Source organism: Euphorbia lathyris, chromosome 8 (assembly GCF_963576675.1).
Source record: "Euphorbia lathyris chromosome 8, ddEupLath1.1, whole genome shotgun sequence".
Classification (NCBI taxonomy): Eukaryota; Viridiplantae; Streptophyta; class Magnoliopsida; order Malpighiales; family Euphorbiaceae; genus Euphorbia; species Euphorbia lathyris.
Window position 1 is genome coordinate 85439994 of NC_088917.1, and position 10824 is coordinate 85450817.

Here is a 10824-nt window from a genome sequence, read left to right on the forward strand (position 1 = left end):
GGAGTTCCCAATCACTCCTCTCAGCAGGGAGAGGGTTGAATAGTGAGGTTAGTAATATGAATCCTCTTATTGATGTTCCAATTGGGAAAGCTATGGGAATTAATAAGTTGAATATGAAGAAACCCAAAGCTAAACCTAAAAAGAACCATAATGGGTTGGATTCTTGGGATAAAAGGGGGCCTTCTGGTTCCTCTTCTAGGCTCTCTAGAGCCCCGAATAAATACCTAATCTAGGGTATGGGCTTGTGCCAGTTGTCTTCCTTTCTGATGGACTTTTTTGTTTGGAATGTTAGGGGTGCGGCGAGCAAGGCAACCCGCATCCATGTTAATGATCTTATTAAACATTTTAATCCTTCTTGTTTTGCTCTTCTGGAGACCAAGGTTAGTGGTTCCAAAGCAGATGAGGTGGTTAGAAAGTTTAAGAATTGGAAGTGTGTCAGATCGGAGGCTACTGGTCGGGCAGGGGGGATTTGGCTCTTTTGGAAGCCAGGTCAAATCAATATTGACATTGTTAGTTTGGATAGTCAATTCATCCATAGTAAGGTGTGTTACCTGGGTAATAAACCTTTCTTTGTTACCTTTGTTTATGCCGATCCTGTTTTGACTAACCGGAGAAGGCTGTGGGAGATCTTTTATTCTATTAGCTCTAATATGGTGGATGCATGGTTGGTGGCTGGGGATTTCAATGACATCGCCCTTATGAGTGATCAGAGAGGAGGGGGTAATCATTATGTGAACCGGTGCCTTAATCACAAGCAAAGTATGGATCTTTGTGGGCTTTCGGACCTGGGAGCCGTCGGTCATAAGTTTACCTGGAAAATGAGTAGTGTGTTTGCTCGTTTGGACAAGGTTTATGCTAATGTTGCTGCTATCTGTAGATTTCCCGAGGTCAATGTGATTAATCTTCCTTTCCGTCACTCTGACCACTGCCCTATCCTCGTTAACATGGTCAAAGGTAACCGGCTGAAAGGTAACAGACCTTTTAGGTATCTTGTGGCTTGGGATTCTCACCCCGAGTTTAAGGATTTCGTTAAAAACAATTGGCATCCTCACTCTGATGTCCTCCTCGCTGCTGAGGAGTTCAGGAGGAATGTGGCAGGATGGAATAAAAACATCTTTGGCCACATTATCAGAAGGAAAAACAAGCTTTTGAGAAGGATGGAAGGCATTCAACGTTGTTTGGAGGTCCGCTTCGACCACAGCCTGAATAGTCATCTAAGATCTCTCCAGAACGAGTTGGAAGCAGTGCTTAGACAGGAAGAGCTTCTTTGGTTCCAGAAGTCTAGGAAGACTTGGATTCAAGACGGGGACCGGAACACCAAGTTTTTCCACCTCTCAACGATCATTAGGAGACAGAGGAATAGGATCGATGCTATCAAACACGCCAATGGTGATTGGATTTTTTAGGAGGAAGACATTCGGCGCCTTGCCCTTGATTTCTACAAAGACCTGTTCAGAGAGGAAGCGGTGGACTTGGAGAGTGCCCACTCTGATACTTCCTTTCCTCGGTTGGGGGAGAATGCTATTAAGGATGCTTTCCATCCTATTGACCTAAAAGAAATTGATCTGGCTTTTTCCAGCATCGGTTCCAGTAAGGCTCCTGGGATCGATGGTATCCCCGCTAGTTTCTATCATAAACACTGGGATACTGTGAAAGAGGGCATTTACAGCTTTGTGTTAGGTGTTTTTGGTGGTTCTAATGATATTGGGTTGGTTAATAAAACCCTCCTCGTTCTGATTCCTAAGGTTGATAAGCCTTCTTCCTTTCTTCAGATGAGACCCATCAGTCTTTGTAATGTTTTGTATAAAGCTATTACTAAGATTGTGGCTAATAGAATCCGGAGGATCCTTCCGGATATTATTAGCCAGAATCAAGGGAGCTTTGTTCCTGGCAGACAAATGATGGATAACGTTGTAATTGCCCAGGAGGTTGTCCATTCCATGAAGATTAAGAAAGTGAAGAAAGGGATCGTGGCTCTCAAACTGGATCTGGAGAAAGCCTATGATAGACTTAACTGGAGCTTTCTTCTGGATAGTTTAGCTAAAGCTGGTATCCCGGAAAACTGGAGGAATTTGATTGAGAAGTGCATCTCCTCTCCTGTGTTCCAGGTTATGATCAATGGGGACATGTCGGATGAGTTCTCTCCCTCCAGGGGAATTCGTCAAGGGGATCCTATGAGCCCCTTCCTTTTTGTTATTGCCATGGAAAGACTGTCTCACCTGATCCAAGAGGCGGTGAGTAAGGGGACTCTCCACCCTGTTTCCATCAACAGACATTGTCCCCCTATTACCCATTTGTTCTTTGCTGATGATGTGATGCTTTTCGTGGAGGGTAATGAGGAGCAAATTAAGGTGGTAATGGATATCCTCAATTGCTTTTGTGATGCTTCTGGCCAGAAGATTAACATCCAAAAGTCCCGTATGCTTTGTTCTAAGAACATGGACAACGGCTTGTGCAGAAGACTTAGTGAGCTCTCTGGCATCCCCCTGACTCACTTGTTGGGGAAGTATCTTGGGGTCCCTCTTCACAGTGACAGGGTCTCCAAAGCCTCCTTTAAAGACATTTTGGACAAAACTAACGGTTTATGTGCTAGCTGGAAAGCTAATTCTCTTTCCCTTGCAGGTCGCCTTACTTTAATCCAATCTGTCAACTGCGCGGCTCCGAACCACATCATACAAGCCTGTAGGCTCCCTGAGCCGGTTCTTAACGACCTTGATAAGATGGGAAAAAGGTTCACCTGGTCCCTTGGAAGGAAGCCTGCCAGCCTAAAAGCAGGGGGGTCTTGGTATAAGGCAAGCTAAGGACAACAATAAAGTCCTTCTGATGAAGCTTCTTTGGAGAATGTGGCAATGCCCCTCCTCTCTTTGGGTTCGTCTTCTTTGCGGCAAGTATCGTAAAGACAGAATTTTCGGTGGTCCGAAGGAGAGGGTTGTCAACTGCTCCTTCCTCTGGAAAGGGCTTAGCGCTGTGTTTACTGAGTTCTATACGGGGATTGGCAAGGAGGTGGGTAATGGTAAATCCATTAGATTCTGGTATGACACCTGGATTGGTGATAAACCGCTGATTGAAGTGTGTAGTTCCCCTCCGCCTAGTGATATCCGTCCCTGGAAGGTTGCTGATGTGGTGGACTCGGAGGGAGACTGGATCTGGTCTAAGTTCGACACTTTCTTTAGCCTGGAGACCCTCCTTAAGATTAGAGGAGTGAAGATTAGTAATCAAGAGGAGGATAAGGACAGACACTGCTGGGCCTTGACTAATAATGACACTTATTCTTGTAAATCGGCCTATGAAGCTTTTACCCCTAATAGGGCTGATCCTCCCGTGGAGATCTGGAAGACCATTTGGGCCCTTAAAATCCCTTATCGCATTAGAAGTTTCCTATGGCTGGGAGTCAAGGACAGGCTGCTCACTAATGCAGATAGGCACAGAAGGCACTTGGCTGAGTCTAGAACCTGTAGTAGATGCAGAGGCCATGTGGAAACCTTGTGCCATGCTCTGAGGGATTGCCCTAATAGTAAAAAGATTTGGGAGGGGATTCTCCCTCACCACACCCTTCCTTCTTTCATGGCTCATTCTGAAGTTGACTGGTTCTCTGATGGAGCCAATGGAAAGCTATTGGCCAATATGGAGCACGGTGACATTTTCTTCGCTATTATTTGTCACCAAATTTGGAAATGGAGGAATGAGGAGTTATTTGCTAAGAAGACTGTCCTTATTCCTGACTTACTTGATTACTTCTCGAAAAAGCTCTCTGTTATTACAAAAAGCTTTGAAGGAGAGCCCCTTGTTAGACCCTCCCAGGATAAGGTGGTCCATTTAGTTGGTTGGAGTAAGCCCAGAGAAGGGGTTGTGAAGTTGAATACGGATGGCTCCTGCTTTAGCAATGGCAAAATTGCTGCTGGAGGAGTTCTTCGGGATGCTGGTGGCGCTTGGCTGGCTGGGTTTACCCATAATTTGGGAATGGGCTCATCCTTTTCTGCGGAGCTCTGGGGTATTATGTCGGGTTTAAAACTTGCCATTCGCATGGGTGTTAAGAGGCTATCGGTGGAATCTGATAATTTGGAGGCAATCAACAGGATTTCTGATAACCAGGCTTTTTGTCTTAATAGCCAGAATCTTATCAAAGCTATTTTAAGGCTTCGTCCTGCCTTTGAGGTTCTTAGTTTTTCCCATATTTATAGGGAACAAAACCGCGTGGCGGATCGCTTGGCAGCCGCTGGGCATGGGGGGATGTTAGGTGTTTCTACCCTTTCTGTTCCTCCTCTTTTTCTTTTGTCTACCCTCCTAGAGGATAGGGTTGGGGTCAGCCTTCCTAGACTGATCCCGGGTTAGGTTTTGTCTGTTTGTTTTTCCTTTCCTATTCCTACCAAAAAAATATATATATATATTGAAATGGAAGCAATATCAATATATTATGATATAAATTATTACAATCAGTACTTTTCTAATGGTGCACATGAATAGATTATATCAAATCAATATGTTACATATATACATTTAGCTTTTTCCTTAAAAAACTTTAATTACATATAAAAAAATTCATCAAAATTAGTCACAAATTTATTTTGATGATAATCATCTTGCTTGATGAAATTTTATGATTACTAAGTATTTGAATTCAATTATTCATTAGGCTACAATAACCTAACATATCCAATTTAATCAACTTAAGGTGATGATTTTTCCTATTTTCATCTCGTAATATCTTATCAAGACATTCAATCAATTTGTTCTTCATTCTTTCACTTATAGATAGCAGTACGCTCGCAAATATCACTTCTTTGACTTCATTAATATTTTTTAATAATTATATTTTCTTGAATTTCGTAAGCAAGAACATGAAACAAACAAAGGAATAGAAAACAAAAATGAAGGGACGAAAAAAACAATTAGGAGAGAATTATCTTTTTCTTGTTTTTGTTAATTCCGAAAATAAAAGTGAATGTCAAGATATATGAATATAAAGAGGAGAGTAAAAATATTTTTTGTCCATTAATTAAAAATTTTATTTTTTTCTTAATGAAGTATTAAGTCCATAAATTAATTTTAGTTAAATATAATTAAATCGCAATTGTAACCACGTAGAACAAAAAAAAAGAAGTTTTATAATTTGAATCATTTGCTCAATACTTGATAAATTGAAGAATTTAAATAAAATATTTTTAATTAATATTTTCCAACAACTTGTCCTATGATCATGTTTTATTTTCATATATTAAAAACTCTTGAAATACTAACAATCTTGTACAAACCATACTATAATAGTTAAAAACTATATAGACTAATGTTGCAAAAATAATTATCTCAATCTTAAGTGTATTAGACACTTACAATTTCTCTGCCTATGGGATTGGGGAAAAAAATAACTTCTTTATATAATAATAATATAACAAAATTTATAATTGAAATAATGTATAATATCAGTTAGATAAACCCAAATTAAAAAAAATTAGTGGACTTCATCAGGTTCTGAATTTGAATTAGACCTGACAATTGAGTTCATATAAAACCGAAAATCTAAATTTTAGTTAGATTTAACAATCGAAACGATTCCACCTAGCAACATATACTAAAAAAGAATGCAAAAGTACAAAATCTTTATTTTAGTCATTTTGAAAAAAATAGTAAAAAACATGGATAAGGTAGCGAGAGGTGTGGAACCTGGGTAACAGCAGAAATGAGAAGAAAATAACTACAGCATATGAAAAAAAAATCGAATAATTACCTTCAGAAACATAAAGATTTCTTGTAATTTTCGACAAACTTTGTGTTGCTCGATTTTAGTTTTCCATACATCTTCTATTTCTATCGGATTTCTTCAATTAGAGATATCATTTTGAAAAAGAAGATAGATAAAAAAAAAGAAATATCGATAAGACAACGAAAGGTATGGAATCTGGGTAACGACATAAATGGATTTCATCTAAAAAAGATGAAACTATAAACCATTGTTTTACAAAAATAAAGCAACAATGCAATTGAGAACAAAATAACTACAACATATGAAAAAAAATCGAATAACTACCTTTAGAAACATAAGGATTTTTTGTAATTTTTACACCTTTGCGTTTCTCGATTTTAGTTGTCCATACATCTTCTATTTCTACCAAATTTCTTCAATTGGAGGCATCAAAGTCCAAAATCTCCGAATTCTTGAATAAAATGTTAAACAAAGTTATAAGACTATATTACTTAAAACAAGAACAAAATTATAAAACTATATTATAAGAGTATGAAAAATAAAGACAACTCATTACTTAAAGCAAGAACAAAATTATAAAACTATATTATAAGAGTACGACTTTCAGTTGTGGGGATACATTCCGTTACCAAAGGTATCTGCAACGATATCCCGTTGTTGCAAAAAATATATATTTGGCAACAACACATGCTGTTACAAAAGGTTTGTTGTTGCGAAACATAGAATGTATGTTAGAGAATTAAATTTATCTTTTGCAACAACACGTATCGTTGCTGTAGATATTTTATATTTCTCAACAATTTGGGTTGTTGCTATAGATATCTTACATTGCACAACAATTTGGGTCGTTGCTGTAGATATTTTACATTTCGCAACAATATGTGGCGTTACGATATATTTAGACTTTTCCAAACAACACTTTATGTTGCTGTATATTTCGCATTTTGGCAATAACTCATATCAATAACTCATATCGTAGCTATATATTTTTTTCGCAATAGTGATTGTCGTTGCCATAAATGTTGATTTTTTGAAACAACCATGTTGTTGTGATATATTTAGAATTACAGTTGCAGCAATAAATCTATATATAATAATATATATTATTATTATATAAACATAAAATTAGAATAAATCTAACACTAGTAAAAAAAACTACATACATTAGCCATAATTAATTACCTTTCATAACTATATATATGTTCTTTATATATGAAAAATCCTTCATAACAAATTACATTAAACTAATTTAATGTATCATCATGAGATAGTCCAAAAAATTTCATATCCGACAAAAAGATATCGGACAAAAATTATAGCCACAAGTTCATTAGCTATACAAAAAGTGATCTATTTTCTTGAACACAAATTCCCTTTCACAATTGGCTTCTCAAGCATGGGAATTTTCATTATCATCCTCATAAAAGTTCAACCTAAATAGAAAAAAGACAAGAAAATTAGAGAAAGAGTGAGTAAAACCATACTAACCTGAAAACTATAAGTTTGTAAGATTTCATACTAGCATGTCATAATATAACAGTATGCTTATGTTTCCGCTTCTGTTTTCGCTTGAAAGCTATTCTAAGGTTATGTTTTAGAAATAACATTTTTTTGTGTCTATTTCTGTTTCTGTGTCCACTTCCGTGTCGGTGTACGTGCAACATAGTCCCCATGATACTCAAACTAAATGCCCTTCTCAACACAACCAATACTTTAAGAATATTAGACACAGAGAGATATAAAAAGAATAAGGTAGAAGAAAGAATTTCATCATTGTCAATGCCACAGACAGTAAAAGTAAACGAGATTTCCTTCGGGAAAAAATATGTCCTCCTAACCGTTACATGTCTAGGAAAGGCATAAGAACATAGTCATGAGCAGCAAAGTCGAGAGCCGAAGGAACTAATATATATATCAATATTGTGAGAATTTTAGCCTGTAACAAGGATGAATATGATTAGGTGTGAAACAATGCACCTATAAACGAATGTGAATGAGCAAGCACAATATGATAACAATCTAAGAATTCAATAATGTCCATGTATGTAAATTATATATGACGTAGAGCATTGTTTAAATAAATAACGTCTTATCTAGTTTTTCTTGGTAAATTACACCTATGGCCCATCAACTAAGGCCTTATTTTCTTTATGACCCCTTATCTTCAAAATTGGATATAAAAGTCCCTAAACTTCGTCATTTACTAACACAAAATCCCCTTGTGAAAATAAATGACCGTTCATGAATTGAAGATGAAAATTCTAAGAATTAAAGTTGTTAAAAACAACATTTCACATGGAACCACATTTTCTATTTTCCAAAATCACCATTTTTGGATTTTCTCTCCTTAAACAACCACTTTCCCTCTCCTAACCAAACAACACGTGAATAACCTCAAAACCAAAAAGTTCAAGAGTTAAAATTGTTTAGAATATCATTACCATCAACTCTATAATGGAGGGTTAACTGCTATTGGAGTAGTCAAAGGTCAAAGGACTTTTATGTCCAGTTTTGATGGTAAGGTTCCGTAAAGAAAGTAAGGTCTAAGTTGAAAGGCCATAGATATAATTTACCGTAATTTTTCTTGATGTGAAACTTAATCTCAATGTTGTATATTCATCATGTAATCCTCTTATTGCTTTCAATTCTCAATGCAATTTCAAAATTCTACTCACAACAAAATATGAGTTTATCAAGCAATACTAGTGTAGACAAATATAATGAATTTAACAGATTATACCCATTTCAAATTTGAGGTGTGAAAATGCATATAATTTAACAGAAATGGAGAGCCCAAAGTTCATTTATCATGATAAACTGAAAGTACTGCATAGCTTTTATAGACTAGCATAAATTAACACAAAAGCTCAAAGTTATATGTAAGGTTCTGAGAATAGTTTTACTATATCTAAATCTAATACACATTGGACTCCAACTCTAGATCTCATGGTATAAAAGCTCTCATACCATGTTAATCATTTAATCTAAGCTTAAGCAACGTAAAGTCAAAAACAATAGTTTTTATTATATCTAACAATGACAAACTAAAAAGATTTCATATAAGCACAACATCAAGATTCAACAAACATAATAAGATTTCAGATTTTGCAGAAAACTCGTACCGAATTCAACGAAGCATATCGGAAAATCTTGTCTTCATAAGGAACTCAATAATTAACAGAATAGAAGTTCAAACTCAAAATATATATGTGAAAGTCTATCATCCCATGTCTAATGTGTCAATACTTAAATATTTCTAAAAGTTCTCTACAACTTATTGACTTCAAAACAGAAATAGGAAGACCGAGCTGAATGTTAAAATGATATGCACCATAAACATGCTACTACAAAGCAAAAATAATCAGATAAGTGAATTCGTCAGTTATATATGCTGAAATTTATTGCACTTTTTTAACGAGATTTGTCAGGAGCTGAACTTTTATTTTCTGCACAACCGTTGTTCAATGGTTCGACTAGGTCCCAAACTCGTCTAAGTGTACAAACCATATGCTCATAGACCAAAAAAGAAATTAGCAGAGGCTAAATACCCAACTACATAGAGGCATTTGTTGATTATGTTCACTTGTGTTTAAGAGGCAGGTTCTCAATAACAAAAATAAGGTCGTAAATCCAATTGATTGAGAGTTACTTGAAGTGATTACTTAACTAAGTGGTGGAAGGAAAGCTGAGAGGGCGCTCCTTATGGGCACAAGCCCTTCTTTCCCAAGAAATTATGTTCTGTTTGTGGGTATATCTTCTTCTCAGCTTTTCTCCGACTGGAATAGACGGTGTGAAAACGGGAGGAGATGTAAGGCTAAGATCAATAGCAGAATTTCCCGCATTTATCAGAAGCCGATTCAAGATCTTTAAGCTTGCTTTTTTCTATTTTAAAGGAGAGAAAAAACTCTCTTTTTCTGCGCCGAGACAAAGGTAGTTAGCTACCTATTATACCCATCGTTGGATTCCCCTGAAGATTTTGTTCGAATCCAAAAGTTCATTGCAGTAAATTATAAGGAGGGCAACTAAGCAAATTTCAAATAGAATTTCAGATAGAATTTTAAATAGAATATCAGAGAAGTAAATAGAAAAGGAAATAAGAACTGAACCTTAGGGTTCCATGGAGGCTATGAAACGATGCTCGAGTTCCACCACTAAGCGACCCACCTTATTCCTGTAGATCGAAGATTGGAAAAGTTTCCTAAGCAATATCAATCTGATAAACGCTTTTAGAGTCGTTCGATGCTGGTATAAAGAAATGTATCAATTTAGGGGTAGATGGATTTGACCTAGGGGAGAGAGAGTTTGCTGGAAATGGATGAGGCACAAATGAAAGGGGAGGCACGTGAGGGAGAAATAAATTCAACTTTAAAAATTTAAGCACAAAGAATTCTCATCCCGCCACACTTTTATTTTGGAGGGAAATGAAAAAAAAATTCTTTTTGCAACAAAAATGTTATTCCAAAAATTAATACATTTTTTGCAATGACGTATTGTTGGAAAAATTAATAATTTAATGCAACAAACTTATTGTTGTAATTATTCCATAATATAAACTAAAACCTTTTAACTAAATAATAATTATTATTATTATTAATATTTATAATATAAATAAAATAGTATGTTACATATTTTGCAATTAATTTTGAATTATATAATTTTTAAAATTTATTCTATGTATATTTAAAGTTTAAATATCAATTAAAATTTAAAAATAAATGAAAAATACATTATTGTAATATTTATTGAAATATAAAATAAAGATATATTAAATATTTTTTAAATATTTAATTTCGATTTTTATTATTTTTGAAAAAAGTTCTTATTTCATTTTTTTAATATAATAAATTATCATTTTGCAAAAAAAAAATTATAGAGAAAAATGGAAAGAAAAATAGATTTTACAACAATAGTATTGTTGCACAAAGTTATAATTAGTTGCAACAAATAAAAAATTATAATTTTTGCCAATAACAATCTTATTGTAAAAACTTAATATTCCATAATAAAATAAAATCACGTAACTAAATACTTATAATTATTAATATTTATAGTATATAAATAAAATAGTATGTTATATATTTTATAATTAATTTTAAATTATTTAGTTTACTAATTTTTAAAAT

General features: G+C 34.9%; 1 long non-coding RNA gene across 1 annotated transcript; it reads right to left on the reverse strand.

Annotated features, from left to right (window-relative positions):
* Positions 1 to 6883: 6883 nt before the first annotated feature.
* On the reverse strand, positions 6884 to 10027 carry LOC136204031 (uncharacterized). The gene is made up of 3 exons (XR_010675009.1): positions 9808 to 10027; positions 8275 to 8368; positions 6884 to 7134 (listed from the first exon to the last, which is right to left on the reverse strand). It is a non-coding gene; the product is annotated as an uncharacterized lncRNA (long non-coding RNA).
* Positions 10028 to 10824: the final 797 nt, after the last annotated feature.